The 16725-nt window shown below is 47.4% G+C and overlaps 1 protein-coding gene across 1 annotated transcript in view; it reads right to left on the bottom strand.

The window, feature by feature from the left end:
- SMOX (spermine oxidase) overlaps nt 1-14730 on the bottom strand; it is a 51155-nt gene extending 36425 nt beyond the window's left edge. The window contains exon 1 of the mRNA XM_018083199.3: nt 14621-14730. The gene's annotated coding sequence lies outside the window, so the exon portion shown is untranslated. The remainder of the gene's footprint in view (nt 1-14620) is intronic.
- Nucleotides 14731-16725: the final 1995 nt, after the last annotated feature.

Genomic DNA, 16725 nt, shown 5'->3' on the forward strand with positions numbered 1-16725 from the left:
CCTCGGCTTCACCCAGTGTAAAACAGCACAGGCACCTGGCTGTGGCAAAAAAGCATTTCCATTAATGCCCTCAAATGAAAAGGAATCAGCGTAAGGTATTAGATCCCCACCAGGACTGAGCCATGTGCAAGCCAGATGAGGTAACAAGCCAGTAAACTTCAAATCACTGCTTGCATCCATCCCATAACTACATGCTGAAATCCCTACAGATAGGCTGGCATGTTGGCAGGGAAAATTTGTCATTTCTAAATTTAGCAGACACTTCAATCATTGTGTGATGCTTCAAAAGCAATGGAGATGTAAAGTGGAGTTTGTAGGACAACCATTTAAACCGAAATGAGAGCTCCGCTCACTGAGCAAAGGCTTTTCTTAATTCCCTTCCTGTTTGGACAATTTGATCCACTGCTTTTTTCTCCACTACAACCACAAAGGTCTGTCCTGCAGTGAATGGATAGGCTTTTTTTCTGGGATAACTTCCAGGTTAAAGAGAAAGGATTTACACTTGAATGAAACATAGGCACTGTATTTGGAAAATTTGTTTTGAAAACTTGGGAAGGAAGCAAAGCCTCCTTCATTTAAAAAGGGACTCAATTAACATTCTCCAACAAGTCTTCCTATCGAAAGAACAGTACTTGCTGGGGGACATGTGATCCGAAACTTGTTCTCCTCACTCACAATGTCCCTTTCTGAAACACAGGGCACCGCTCTGGGGAGACACGAGGATCTTTGCGCAGCTCTCCAGAGCCCTGCCTGTCACAGGCAAGGCCTTGACTCCAGGCGTCAGATCTTCTATGACTTAAGCTCAGGAAACTTAAAATAGTGCTTAAAGACCCTAATGAAGACCTACAGTGACATCATCCCACTGTGGATCCCTCTACAAGGACAGCTCATCCATGCCCAGCCAGGGCGGCAGGACGAATCCTCAGCGCGCAATTGTCAACTCCTCGTTTTTCTGAAAACAGCACATTTTAAAATCTGTCAAGAAGACACTAATGACCAAGCAAGCAGGTGTTCTGCTTTTGATTTCTGCATTTCTGGGTGTAGGTTTGATCTGCAGCAGGCAGCAGCCAGACAGGACCAGCCTAAGGGTTACCTTGGTTTTGAAAAACAATCCTGCCAGAGCTGGGCATGCCCAGATATTGCCGACATAGGAGGAGGAAAACAAGCTATGCCATCATTTTTTTCCAGCTAAAGTTAAAGGGGAAAAAAAAAAGGCTACTGACAATTTAATATGCACTTTTATTTCTGAATTCCCTTATCAACTGCACATGACAGAGCATTCTTCACCCTTTAATAAGTACGGGTTGAAGTCGAGCCTGACTGGAAGTTGATGACGGATTGAGAATGGGAGTCCATGTCATTACACAGCAGATTGGGACAGGAGATAAAAGGCATTATTAGTGGATATTGCAACAGAAAACATGCAACCATCACCTCATTCTGGAACCTTCTGCAGCAGACCACTCTCCTTCATTCCTTCTGGATGCCTCCAATTGCAATGTGACCCAGGTATGTGCAACAGAAAGGAAAAAGTTACCTGTAGCTCCCCCCCATCAGTGCCTCAGTGGGACTACGGAGGGAAAACAAGGACACAGAGCTTGTGCCAGTAATCTGGATGCTGAGACGTGAGCTACCCCTTGGAAAAAATATGATTTTTCCCCGCTGACCATGCTTTTAGTTCAGGTGTGGATAACTATAAAAACTCTTCTGTATTCAGCTGATATCCTTTAGATCATCCAAAATAAATTGGTGGTTTGGGAGTTTGTATAAACCAAAATGGACCAAACGCCCTGAAATCTTTTCCCACCATCCAAAATAAAAGCGATTTAAGAGTTTTCCTATTAAATAAGATTTTCCAGGGGAAAGTCAACAGGCTCTAAATTCCCAATACAGTGGAACACAATACAAGTGCCTCCCTCTTAACCCTTACTGACCACAAACACAGATGTCAAGACAGAAAGCAGCAGAGAATCCTCTAAACATCTCATGTAAATGAACCACAAGGTACTTTGCACAGCTGGTAAATGAGCTGCTCTGTGATAAGCACACTTAGCAGAGTTTACATTTCCTTAAGACACTTGAAGATTAAGAGGCCTGCTCCTGTCTTTCCTGCCAACTACAGGCAGATGCTGGACAGCAAAACAAGGTGAAGGTACTTTTCAGATGAGGTGAAGTAAGAAATAATTGAAAAGCTGTAGGCAGCTCACCCAAGATACAGGGCCAAAAGTTGGGCTCAGCTTGAGCTTTGTGCTAAAACCCTCCATCCATCCAAAGGGCATCCATCCCAAAGGCATCCAGCATCTGGACACGACACAGTTCACACAGTCACTCTCCCATTACCTTGAGCTAAAGATCCCCTTGGCAGATGGATCTTTTGCACCTTGTAGAACTTTCTCCTGAGAATATAACAGGTGGTGACAACTCATGAAATGTGCTCATATTCACACATCTTTAAATAAAAACACTCATCTACAGAAGTCTGGCTTTGTTTTCGTTATGCCTTTGAAGAGTCAATCCACTCCAAAAGTTTAGAACTGGGTAACTGCAGTAATTTCATCTTCTCAGGAAAGAAAGGGAAGAGTATTTAATAATCAAAGAGGTTCCTCCCCTCCACGTATAGAACTGGTCATACCAACTCCTGTGAAAGCTTTCTGATCCTGCACAGCTTCATGTACTGGAAACAAGCTTTAGGACCAGGAACTTGCTGCAAAGTCCAGGTGTCCCACACACACACAGAAAGAGAGAAGCATATTCTTTGCTATAACACATTGGATTAATCAACAGGGACAAAGTGATCCTGCACGTTTTATCAAAAGTCCCCTCTGAGAAGGATTTAACCACTAGAAAAACTGTGCTTTTAAAAGTGAAGCTGCCTGGCCAACGTGGGCAAAGTCTGAAAGTGCTGCAACTCTTTGCTCTGGGACTCAAATATTACTGTAAATTTTGCAGACATACAGAGCCCCTGCCTCAGGAAGTTGCTGGAACTGAAGTGAGGGGGACACGGCCCCGTATTTACACCACTGCCCCACTGTGCATCTTCTTGTGCCCATTTGTCACCGAGCACATCTTCCCCTCCCTGCTCCAAAGCAGATTAAGCTTAATAAACTTATGTAGTTGTGAAGTGTACTGCCTATTATCCAATTAGACAGCTAACGAGATCTGAGTAGCAGCACGTAGGCACCGATAACTGCCGGCTGATACCTGGTACGGATTAGACACGTTCCTTATTTTTCCAGCCCTTGCAGAAAAAGGGTTGGGATTGGTTCAAAGGCTGCTCTGAAGACTGGATTCAGGTAATTGTTTAATTTTGTTTGGGACCCATGAGCACATCACGTTTGTTTCCTCTTGATCTCCTGGAGCTGTCACATCGCAACCGTCCTGTTACGAAACTCCTGATAAATCTGCTGTGACTTGCTCACCTAAACTTTCAGTACAGACGGGGCAGATCCCATCACCTTTATGGTCCCTTCCAGCTTCAGAAATCTATGGAGCAACAAAGAAAAACGTCCAGAAGTGATAAGGACATTCAGAAATGCTTCTTTATTAGCTCTGATGCTGTTTCACACGATATTCCCGTAAGGAAACACGAATCGGATGCAATCGCCATCAAACGGCTGCATGACAACACCGTTCTCGGAGCGTAATTATCAAGGGTTTGTTACCTAACTGGGAGAGCACTGGGAAGCGGGTCCAGCCAGGCACAAGGGCTGTGCAATATTTTCATTACCAGTCTGGATGACAGACTGGAATGTATGGCCACAAACCCAGCAGATGATTCAGCCGGGAGGGTTTGCAAGCACCGTGGCGTACAGATTTCAATTTCTAAATTATCTTGATGCGCTGGTCTAGTTATGACAAGAGGAAATACTTGAGCAAGGGAAGTCACAGGTACAAATGCAAAAATGGGGAGCAACTTCCTATTCAGCAAGACTCCAGAAAAGACTCTGAGAGGGTCAAGGCAAAACTGGGAGGTTCAACAGTGTCCCATAGCTGAATAAAGGCAAAGCTCAGGGTATGATGCACAGAAAGACTCAGCTATGCCTTGAAAAGTCTTGCCCTCGGGTGCTCACTGTGTGCAGCTGCTGTGCTTTTTGTGAAAGCAGACCTGAGAGAATCCTGTGGAGAACAACAAAATTAAAAAACACCAGGTATGAGATTAGCTGGGTCCATTTAAGCCAGACATGTTCCTAAGAACAGACTAGCTCAGGCAAGCAAGCAGGACACGGCCTGAGGGGAGTCTCCTCCATCCAAATCCAGCAGGAAAATTCAGAGTTTCACTCTCCTGAGTTTAACCCTCTGGCTTTAATCTTTGTTTAAAACAAAGGTAATGGCCATGAATGTGTATGGAAAGAACAAAAGACCAGGGGCTCATCAACATAGAAGAAGAGGCCAAAAACTACTTTTTAGAATCCCATGTGCTTTTACTTCTCACCCCCCTTCTCCCAGCTCACTCACCCCACTGAAAAGTTCCACATAGGTCAGTTTTTCACTGACAATAGACAAATTTTTCACTGTTTTGAAGCAACTCCCTCATTAGCAGATCTTTTAAAGTGTGACCATCCTAGAGACACTTAACTTGTTCTCATGAACGGGGAGATACGGATTGGATGGGTGGAACACACAGCTTTAAACTGCCAGAGGGCAGGGTCAGATTGGATATTGGGAAGAAATTCCTCTCTATGAGGATGGGGAGGCCCTGGCACAGCTTGCCCAGAGAAGCTGTGGTTGCCTCATCCCTGCAAGTGTCCAAGGACAGACTGGAAGGGGCTTGGAGCAACCTGGGCTAGTGGAAGGTGTCCCTGCCCATGGCAGGGGGTTGCAACTGGATGGTCTTTTAAGGTCCCTTCCAACCCAAACCATCCTGTGATTCTGTGACTCTCTGGTTAAAATTTGGTTGGATCACTGAGCTCGAAAGGCAGGAGCCAGCAAATTGGAAAACATGATGGAAGAGAAGAGAATGAGGGAACAGGGTTTGTTAAACTTGGAGAAGAAATGGAAATTAGTAGGGGATTCAACTTACACCTTCCACTATCTAACTGGGGGGGGTTACAGATGGAGCCAGACTCAAATGGTAGAAACAAAAGGCAACAAAACAATGGGCATGACTGGCAGTGGGGGAAATTCTGATCAGACAAGAGGACAATATTCCTCACCACAAGAGTAGTAAGCATGGCATCAACCTGCCATACTTGACTGGAAAAGGCTCAAAATTTGATCAGAAATGTTCACAAAAAACCTACCTTTGATCCTGGCCCTGTCTGGAGCAGGAGGTCAGACAAGGGAGCTCCAGATGTCCTATTCCACCTCAGTTAATCTCCAGTTCTAAGAAATCTTTATCAAGGAACACTGAACAAGGGAATTTGCCCAGTAGTCTACATCACTCTACACCTGTTCAGTGCTAACAAGTACTTTAGACTCAAAAGCTGTCAATAAAATACCTTCCATATGACTAAAGCTGCCAGCATCTGTAACTGAGGGAGAAAAAAAGAGTAAGGAATTAAACACTAAAAACTTTCACTGCCACTGGAAACAGAACAAGAGAAACTGGAGACTCACGTTATGCAAGCTGTACAGAAGCTCTGGAGAAAACTGTGAGGAATTCAAAGAAGATACATAGTGATAGTTCAAACAATAAAATCCAGACTGCTCCTCCCTACCTGCTCTTCCCACCGCAATAAACAGGAGCTGATGCCAAGAGATGTTTCAGACCTGTCCAGACCAGCCTCCTTTTTGGTGAGAGCTTCCTCAGTTGTCTCAGGACAAAGGTGTGCAGACACACCTTTCACACAAACTTCCTACTCTCTCCCACTGAAAGGTATAAGAGGTGTTAACAGATCCAGAGAAAATGCCTGGAACAATATACACAGACAAGTTTTTCCTTCTTCCCCCCCCCACAATAAAGTGAAGCAGTTTACCTTAGTAAATAATGTTTCTAGTGCTTATCTGCTGCGTTTTCTGTCACGTTTTATGTCTGAGCGCTCTCAGAATAATCTTCACATCCACGCTTTACCAGCTTTAGAAATGCATGAATAACCGAGTCCTTCATGGAAACAAAGATACAGGAGATACAAAATCAGATGCAGGGAGAGTAACCACTGCAGGGAGGGAGAAGAGAAGGTCACTCCTGAGCTCCAGCTGGGAGGTCAGAGCAGGAAAGCACAATGCCTGAGCTGCAATCGAGCTAATCGTGGGCAAAGCCTTGGTCTGAGCAGCTGGCAAGGACCTTCACCTTACAACAGGGAGGAACCACTCTGGAACAGCCAGAAATCCATAACACATGCCTGTGGAAAAGCACTTGAGCAAGAAGAGCATGTGCCCTGTTTCTATAGTGGGTAGAAAGAAGAAGCCATAAGGAAACCTTTTGTGACAAAACACTTTATGTGTGCTCTGTCCAAAAATAAAATGCATCCATCATACCCCAAGGTCCACATGAGAGTCACAAAATGGTGTTTGCTGGCTCACTACAGGCAGGTCCAGGCAAGTTTTGGGCCCTGAAGCTCAAGAAAGACACGATCCAGAGATTCCCAAAGGCTGCTCCAGAGGATGGAACAGCTCACTCTGTACAGTAACAAAAGGGCAAGAGGGCAGCAATCCCCAACTGCAGCACAAGAAATCAAAGTCAGAAACTAGGAAAATCTTGGTAATGGCAAGAACAATGCAGGACTTTCAAGGATCACCCCAGGAGGACGGGGAAAGTCCATCACTGGAGGCTTTTAACAACTGTGTTGGACAAACATCTGCTGGGAAAGTTTAGATAGATCTGACCCAGTCTTGGGGCAGAAGGTCGGATTAGACAACTTAAGGTCCCTTCCGGCCCCGCTGCTCTTTGCTTGTAACAGAAACATGACAGCAGAACATGTCAACAGCAGCCCCAGAGCACAAGAGCTTCCCTGATATTTGTATCATACACTGGAGAAACTCTGTAAGATCCCATGTGCAGCAGCTGCCCATTCCCACATGGTACCTGCTTCCTCCATTCCTGGAGGAGTAATAGAGACAACATAGAGCTGGACTCACAGAACAGGCACAGCCTGAGCTTCCCAGCACAGCCTTCCCAACGAGAAAGCCCCTCTCCCACCCCACAGCATGGAGATAGTTATTAACAGGAGCACAATCCACACTTTTCCTCCCATTTGCCTCCTTCCCATCTCACTCTGCAGTCAGAGCAGCTCTCTCTTTTTTTTTTGTTTGGTGGTTTGTTTTTTTTTACCTTAGGTCTTTCTTCTGTTTCTCCCTGGACTATTTTCATGCGTAAGATCTTCAGCCCTGGATCCCACCCCAAGGGAATCCGGACACAAAAAGATAAATGACCCAACACTTCACCCTAAAGCCCACAGTCACATTCAGCCAAGTCCTCCTCAAAGCCCAAACAGAGACACCAGATGCCACTGGAACACTGGAGAGATGGTGTGAGCTCCCCACGACAAGAAAGGGACATTCAATTCAGTCTGCTTGGAGGACTCTGTGCTCCTGCAAGCATTTAATGAAGAGCACAAACTGTTCTGTGGGATCAGAACATCCAAACAGCAGAGCGTAAACTGCAACCTCCAAAGTACCAACCTTTACCTCAGCTTTAAAGCTTGGCCTATCAAAGGGGTTTTAGGGAACTTTTGCTTCCTCACATGCCTCCCCAGTCTCCCCCCAACTCCTCCTGGCTTATTCTTGCAAATCCAAAGTCAATCTCCAAGCTCTCAGTCGCATCAGCCCATGGAAGAACACAATAAGAAAGTGTTCCCAGGGAAAAATACCCATATGTGTGTGCTTGGGAGCACATCCCAGATATAACCCCACATGTGTGTGTGTTTGGGAGCACATCCCAGATATAACCCCACATGTGTGTGTGTTTGGGAGCACATCCCAGATATACCCACACATGTGTGTGTTTGTCAGCACACCCCAGCACATCTGAGGGCACAGTTATGCAATTCCAGAAACCTTAGATCCAAGTTTGCACTGTCCTTAAGGACAGCCCTGTCTCTGTGGTGCTGACAGCAGCAGTCACGGGACAGGCCAAAGATTGGATCCAACTGAAAAATAACCCCATAAAAATAAGTAATAATCCACTGCCAGGTGTGTGGGTTCCCTGACCAAGACCTGTCACCCACAGTCACAGCAGGACATGCACAAGAATGGGGTGAACCCTTTTACTAGAAGTAGTGTTTTAAAATTGTGTAAGTCACCCTAGAGTCTGTGCCCTGCCAGGGCTGGAGAACAGTTATGCAAGAGAGGAAACGAGCAGTCAGAGACAGGACAGCTCAGAGAAAACATCTCTGTGCAGTTCCACTCCTGGAACCAGGGGCTTGCACAACAACGCTCCCTCCAGCTTCCCAGGCTGTCCCAAAGGGTCTGTGAGCTTCAGGAGCTCAAGCAAAGGATTACCAGACACGTCCTCCCCGCAGAGTCCTCTGGGATCACAGCCCTGTCAGATTCCAAAAAAGAAAATCCTGTTAGAAGAAGATTGGAGATCAAAGCAGGAGGTTACACCTACATCCTGGAACATGCATGCCCATGGGAGAGGAGAATTTTTAATTCAGCTTCAGACTAAGTGCCCATCCAACAGAAACATCAGAAACTCTTGCATATTACACCTGTATGAGGGCCTTGGGAGAAAATCCATTCCCCACCTGTCCCAAAAAATGAACTAAACTGAACTGACTCTTAGAAAAAGAACGAAACTCTTCCTTTCCTATGCAATTTCCAGCTTAAGGATAGGCCAGGACTACCTGCTTCATTTAGCACAAGGCATTTTCTGGATATATCAGCTACAAGGGAGCTTGAGCAGGCACTTCACAAAAGAAATGATCCAAACCAACATGCCTTTTTTTTTTTCTCTCCTCCTCAAAGTGTGCAAACATCATTATATCCTGTCCAATATTTCAGTCATGCCAAGCATGCCAGCAAAACCTACGCTGTTCCAGGCCACTCAGCTCAATCTAGAGGACACACTAAAGAAAAATCTGGCATTATGCAGAATAATGAATGAAGAAATGAATAACTAAATATCCATTCTTCAAAAATTATCTACATCCACTTAGTTCTCTTCTTCGTCAGCCAGGAAAACAAATATTTTCCTACTCCTTAAACAGTAGTTCCTGCCTTTGAACTCAGTAGGTACACACACACACACACACACATACACATGAAGTAAAAGTGGAATTAAATGAACTTTTCAAACCATTATAAAGACTTTGCAGCCCTTTAAAGACCTATTGCATAAAAGAAATGCATGTGACCAAAGCAAAAAATTCCCCACAAGCTGAAATTGTCTGTGTTTACGTCATTGCAGCTCTCTGGGCTCCCCACAGCTGAGACTCTCCTCACTCACTGCAACCTCCATTCTGCCACTGATCTGCTCCATGGCCTCCAGTTCTCCCTCTTGGAAGTGGGATTAACATGGTCTCAGAGCATGATGTGGAAAACCCCTCCGAAGAGGGAATATGCAACAACCAAAGCCCTGTGTAAATCACTACCCCCGGGCTGCAAAATGTGTTTCCCTCAGGCCCAGCAAGCTCCCAGCCACCATCATTTTGAGTTATCCCAGAGCAGTAACAATAGCTGCCTTGTTTAACCAATCCTTAAAGGATGGGTTGGTAGCAGAGACCTAGCCGGGAACAGCTCAGGGATCAAACTCCAGCATGAACAGCAAGGACGAGCTTTTTGACCCTTCTTGCATTACATTCCTGCTGATGAGCTCATCTCACTACCTTCCGAGCAACCCAGGCCTTTCCCGGTGCCAAATCGCTCCCTGCTGCACCTCTCACCTTCCCTCACATCTCAGCCTTGTAACGTCATGGCCCTGGCCCCAAAATGTCTCAAAACAAAAACTCCAGCCACCAAAAAAAGAAAAAAAAAAAACACTAAAATTTCACTTAAAACCAAGGATATGATTAAAATTCACCAAACACCACCATTGGTTTAAAATCTACTGCATTTAAAGATTTCCCCAGGAAAAGGTCACCAGTACACAGAGCACATCCTCCAAAGCAAACGTCCCTGTCACAGTGCTGTCAGGTTCAGATGGCAAATATGTTGTTATAAAAACCCTGTGTGGTGTGTTATCCACAGCTCAGAGCTGCTGGTTCAATCACAGGATGGTTTGGGTTGGAAGGACCTTAAAGACCATCTTGTTCAAACCCTTTGCCACGGGCAGGGACACCTTCCACTAAATCAGGTTGCTCCAAGCCTCACCCAACCTGATCTTGAACACTTCCAGGGATGGGGTAACCACAGTGTCTCTGGACAACCTGTGCCAAGGCCTCCCTACCCTCTGAGTAAAGAACTTCTTCCCAATACCAAATCTAAACGTTCCCTCTGTCAGTGTGAAGCCATTTGCCCTTGTCCTGCCACTCCAAGCCCTTTTCCAAATCCCTCTCCAGCTCTCTTGGAGTCCCCTTAAGGCCCTGGGAGATGCTGGAAGGCGTCCCCAGAGGCTTTTCTTCTCCAGTCTGAACACCCCCAGCTCTCTCAGGCACTCACCTACAGTCCAACCCCTAGCCCGGGGTCCCTCAGCGTTCTGGCTCTAGTATCCAAAGCCTTTTTTTCCCATGCAATAAATAAAGAACACACTGTGTATTTTGGTGATGCAATGGGCACCACATGTGGTCAGATGAAGGGAAGGACTGTGCCATGAACTCCCTAAGGAGCACACATCCTGTACAGCAACCCAATGCAACACCGACTGATGGTCTCCTCTTTAATAAAAGTCAGTCGTACGTGGTCGAGTTTAACCTCAACAGGCTTTATTACAGGTTGCAACATCCTTTCACAAGGTACAGGGAGGAGCTGAACCTCACAGACTCCCCAAAATTATGCTTATAATTGTACACAGACACAAAAACAGGACCTCGAAATAAGGTTCTTGAAAACCCACCCTCCAGAATGGAGCCACACCCCCGTGCAAGAGCCGCACCACATCCCTGTGCTCTTCAGGTGCCACCCGTGCACGTGGTGGTAACTGGAGTAGCCACCAAGTTTTATTTTCTGAGCAGTTCATATTCCCACTCGTGGTATTTCTGGAATCTTTTCTTAAAACACAAAGAAACCACTGAAATATTAGATTATATATTATATATATATATATATATATATATATATATAAAGCAGAGATTTGAGACTAATTTCCATGGCGACTCCTATAAACTCCAGTGCACACACCCACAGGCCCTCCACGGGGAGCACAGCAAAGCCAACAGATCCACAGAGCCGATGGGAACGGGACACAGCATCAAGGTGGCTGGAAATTTTCATGTGCCCTCGACAGCAAGACAACAAGGACGGTAACATGGCCTGGAAAAACCACAAAGGTGGTTTCGAGATGCCATTTGTTAAATCATTTGCTTCTCAGGAGTCTGTAATGGGATGAATTGGTTGCATTTGGGTTTTTTTTTTTATGGCAGTGCTTCTATTCCCTATTCCCACGGTGGGTTACCATCCCCCTCCCATGTTACTGCTGTGCTACAGATTATTTTTTGCACTCAAGCAGAGAAGGACAGATCCTTAAGCCACATCCTTAAGCCAAAGGTTTAGACTCCCTCTTGAGAAGGGAGAGTTCAAATCCATTCTTCACCCACATCAGTTCCAAGAGGCAATCTTTATACCCCTTTAATTTATTATTTATCCCTCTGACATAATGTTTTAGCTCACCAACAGAGCTTAAAAAATCAGTTATTTAATTTCCATAGACTTGACTTCATTAACTTCTGGAGAGGACTAATGTTTGTGGCCACTGGGAGAAGGTATTTCTACATTTTTCCATTTTCTGGTCTGTTAATTACAATTACTGAGAGAGAAGGAGACAGCGGTGAGACTTGTGAAACACAGCAGGCTGTGCTTTAACATTTGTAAAAGGAACAGAGAAAATAATTTCTCTCTCTTTTTTGTATAACCCAATCACACAAAGTAAATCCACAGACTTCAGAAGTCAGCATCACCATTCTCCTTGGGAACTCATTTGGGCCAGCAGGAATTTAGCTGGAGAACCTCAGATTTGATTAGAAGGGATTACTTTTCCGTGGGATGACAGGAGCAGAAAATACAAAGTGATATAAGTGGCACTGAGAGACAGGCAGATACACTTTGGAGGCAGGCAGCAGGATGCAGGAATACTCCTCCAGCCTTCTGAGGCAGAGACAGGCAGGAATCCAACAGCATTTGAGGGATGGAAGATGGTGAAAAACCCAAACTGCACTACTTGGCAAAGGTGGAGGTCAGTAAAAGCCCCATCACACCTCTTAGACCAAAGGATGCTGTGGGGAGCCCGTAAGCTGCTGAGTCCCCTGTTTGTGAGGAATGTTAACAATTTGACTGAGCTTTCCAAACTCCACCTCAACTCCTTCAACCCCACTGAGTCAAGTGAGATCCCTACATCCCAGGTTTCAGAGACACCACAGCTGACTCATGACAGCACATTTTGGTGGGAGACACACAACAGGAGAAAGCCCTTTCAGCGCAAACCAGAGAGGGACATCCAGGAGTGCTTTCAGCAGCAGCAGAGATGAGGACAGGGGATCCCTCATGGATCCCAGGACATGTTGCAGTGTGTTTGTGGGGTTCCAGCCACACACCCCAGCATTCCAGGGAAGAGTGGCACAAAGCTGTACAGCTCCAGAGCAGCTGCTCCATGGAGCCAAAGGATGGAGAAGGAAAAACAACCACAGCTAACAACATCAGCCAGCATTTTCAGGACTTAAAGCCCCAGAACTCTGCGCCCATTCCCATACATAGCTCAGCCAAAATACCAGCTGGATGCTCCTCCAAACCAAAAGATGCCCAGGTAAACATTTGAGCAACTACACAATGATTTGGATCCAGGCACTGAGTCAGACACAAGACCTTTGGATCTTTGCCAGCTCAGTAGTCATCCAAAACTGCTTCCTAGTCCAGCTACCCACTCCACAACAGCGGCACGGGGGAAAGGCAGCACTGGCTTTTTTTAGAGGCACAGCCAGCTGAAACCACGGAGCTTGCTACTCCCTACAAAACACGGTACATCTGTTCCACAGCAGTGCCATAAAAGATTAGTAAGTGCTGGGCTAACAGTCTGGAAAGGGAAAAGGACCTAGGAGAGCAAAATGTTATCACTAAGTCAATAAAACAACATCTGTAAAGGACTGAGAACATAACAGCGTTCTTGCACAACACAGAAATGCTCCTGGGCTGATTTCTTGTTCTCCACTAAACCTGTCTGGTAACTCTGGGAGTAGGGCTGCGTCGTACAGGCTACGGGAAAAGTGGATCAACAGGGTGAGCTAAGGACAGAGCTCTGGGCTCGACTCTGTTTGTGCAGGATCGTGGAGTGGATGCACGTTAGCTGATACATATGGTTTCGCTTTTACATAAAGCTTGTGTTTACATCTGATATATCAGCACATACAGCTGGCCCCGGCACCGGGTTTGAGGCAGAGCGTCCATACACCACACACAGCACTTTTTGGGGTGATCAGAGCAAGGATCCAGCGGAGCAGTTCCGCGTCTCGGGGTGAGGATGTAAATTGCTGAAATGCTTTGTTTTGAGGGCAGGTTCGGTAGCTGACAATTGGCTTTGTGCATTTCAGCGCCGCGAGTTCAGGGCTAACCCCTCATCTATCACAGCGACCTCAAAGAGGAGCAATTCCGAAGAAGTCAATGGATTTGACTGAAAACGCCAGACCGGTGCGAACTGCCAAGCCCCCGGTATTGTAACAGCTTTGTGTAAACAAGAAACACCGAGCGAGCCTTCACAGCTCGTCATTTACATCCCGACCACGGTGACTTCCCCACTTAACCTTTCCTCTTCGTGTCATCGCCTGGAATGCCAAGGCGGGGAATGCGGAGGCGCGCATCGCGTGCGGGAGATACGCTTACATCAACACACAGAGGGGGGAAAAGAGATGCAAAGCACCCCAAAATCCCGACACAACCACGGGCTTTTCTGCCCTGAGTCGAAACAGCGATCCACTCTCCCACCCTCCCCAAAAACAGGGGCAGGGATGACACCGCACCTGCAGCCTCCTGCTCTGCACCTGAGCTGGGGTGTCGAGGGTCTGAGGAACGAGGGTTGGCACGTTCCTGGGGTGTTCTGGTGTGTGTGGGATGGGGCACAGGGAGTGACCCCTCAGGATGGTGTGTGGGATGGGGCACAGGGAGTGACCCCTCAGGATGGTGTGTGGGATGGGGCACAGGGAGTGACCCCTCAGGACGGTGTGTGGGATGAGGCACAGGGAGTGACCCCTCAGGACGGTGTGTGGGATGGGGTGCAAGGAATATTCCCTCAGGGTTCAGTGTGGGACGGGGCACCGGGCTGCACCGTCAGGGTGGTGTGTGGGATGGGACACAGGGAACCACACGCCTCGGGCAGGTGTGTGGGACAGGGCACGGGGAACGGACCTTGGAGCGGCTGGGGCAGGTGGGTGTGTGGGATGGGGCGCAGCGAACGGCCCCTGGAGTGCTGTGGGCAGGTGGGTGTCGGGGACGGGTCCCGGGTCGCCCCCTCAGACAGCCCCCGCTCTCTCCCCGGGCCGCCCGGGCTGCCCCCGCCGAGGCGGCACCGGCCCTCCGGCCGCAGGTGCCGCTGAGGGGGCCGAGGGGACCCTCGAGGGGACCAGGGGGCCGCCGCCGCCGCCGCCCCCCGCCCGGCTCGTACCTCTCTGTGCAGGTGCCGGAGGGGACTGTCGGGGTCTGGGCGCCCGCCCGGCTCTCGCCTCGCTGCCCTCCCGCGGCTGAGCGGCTCCCGGCGCTGCTGAGCGGCGGCTGCGGGCACTGCGGGGCCAGAACCAGCGCCGGCCTGTTTTCCAGCCGCCTCCCCTGCGGCCCGCCCCGGCTCCGCCTCGAGCGGCCCCGCCTCCTCCTCCGCCGCCGCTTCCCCCTCCTCCTCGGCCGCTTCCTCCTCCCCGCCCGGCAGCCCGGGCGGCTGGAACGCGAAACTTCAAGGTTAAGGACACCTATTCCACGAAACGAGCGCGTTAAACCCGATTTTCTTCCTGAACACGAAGGGTCTTTTTCGCCCTTCCCGGTCGCCGCCGCGCTCCGAGGCTGCTGTGGTGTCCCCGCTCCGAGGCGTTCTGCAAACCACAGAACGGACCCGGCGTGGAAAAGCGCTTAATTCACGTGCAGTTTTTTTCCTGCTCCTGTCCAGACAATGAAATTAATCTCATCGGAGCCCATCTCACAAACTACAGCCCAGCCCACGGGGGACCAGAAGACCACAGCCCAGCACAACCCTCTCCGAACGCCGTCAGGTTTTCTTATCTCCCGGCGTCCGTTTTCCCCTTCTGCCACTCAGTCCTATCAGTGTTTATGCAGTTGCTCGAGGCAGTGTGATATAGAGAAGAAAAATGCTATAGAAAATCAAAAATAGGCGTTGCTTTAAGCTTTTTTCAGCCCGAAGACCTCTAAAATCCACTGGAGGGTTATGTCCCTCTTGCAGGGCAAGCAGCCTCAGAACAAGGGACGTCTCAGCCAAAGCCCATTGCAGAGACTCAGGGTTAATAAACCCCCTACCTCCTCCTTCAGGGGTAGGGTACAGCAGTGGGGGTCCCAGCACCACCCCACAGTGGCCCTCAGGCAGACCACTCAGCTAACACAATATATATAGTATCTATATAGTATATATAGATATATAAAATACATATAGTAAATATAGAGATACTATAATTCATATATATAGTGTGTGTATATATATGCATATATAAACTCTCACTATACACTATATAGATACTATAATACATATATACATATAATGCATAATGTATACATAATGTGTATATATGTACACATATGTACATACATATACTAAATATATATATAATAACACATCAAGTGTAAATAAATATACACTATATGTATAATATATATTATATATATAATATGTGGTACATATTGGATGCACCATCCCTGGAAGTGTTCAAGACCAGGTTGAACAGGGCTCTGAGCAACCTGGTCTAGTGGAAGGTGACCCTGCCCAGGGCAGGGAGTTGGAATTAAGATCCCTTCCAACCCAAACCATTCTGTGGTTCTAAATATGATATATACACACCCTTAAATAGAGGCACAGAGCCTCTGCCATGGAGATCTCTCCCAAAGGGAGGGGAAAGCCAAAATAATGCTATTCCATTGTCACTAGCTGGGAGACAGCATTTAGAACCCTAAAGCAGAGGGAAGACAGCTCTGCTCATTCTGAGTTTGATGCCTTTGGTGCAGCTACAGGGCAAAAGTCTCCTCTCCAAGCAGCAGCCCTGTAAACAGCATGTTTTATTAAGTTATATCTTCTTTAAAAAAAAAAAAAAAAATTGTGACCAGAATCGAGCAATGTGTAACACACGGGATGAGGATCCATCACAGAGCTGGAACACACAGACATCCTGCAGCCTTCCCATTAAACGCCGGCTGAAATTGCTCTTGGATGCCTGGAGAGAAAGTCTGGAGGAAAGAGTGCACCTTGGATAGAAATCAGTCATGTCTGCAAACTGCCTTCAAGCATTTTAGGGCTTTATAAAACACGGCCAGCTGCCTGCCAGAGGTTTTACACCTGCACAGCTGGGCTGAGGTTGCTGAGCCAGCTGAAACACCTGAAGAAAACAGCAAGAATAACATGGATTTGGGTTTCCCAGCTTCCCTCAGATGTTAAATAACTGTGCAAACTTTTCCATTTCATACATATTTTCCTTGAAGACCATTTTCTTCCAGGCCTTGCGCTTCCCTGACTGCCCTTCACTGCTGCTGTCACTGCTGGAACCGATACCTGCAAAG

This window comes from Manacus vitellinus, unplaced genomic scaffold (assembly GCF_001715985.3).
Source record: "Manacus vitellinus isolate BGI_N305 unplaced genomic scaffold, ASM171598v3 scaffold_61_pilon, whole genome shotgun sequence".
Taxonomy (NCBI): domain Eukaryota; kingdom Metazoa; phylum Chordata; class Aves; order Passeriformes; family Pipridae; genus Manacus; species Manacus vitellinus.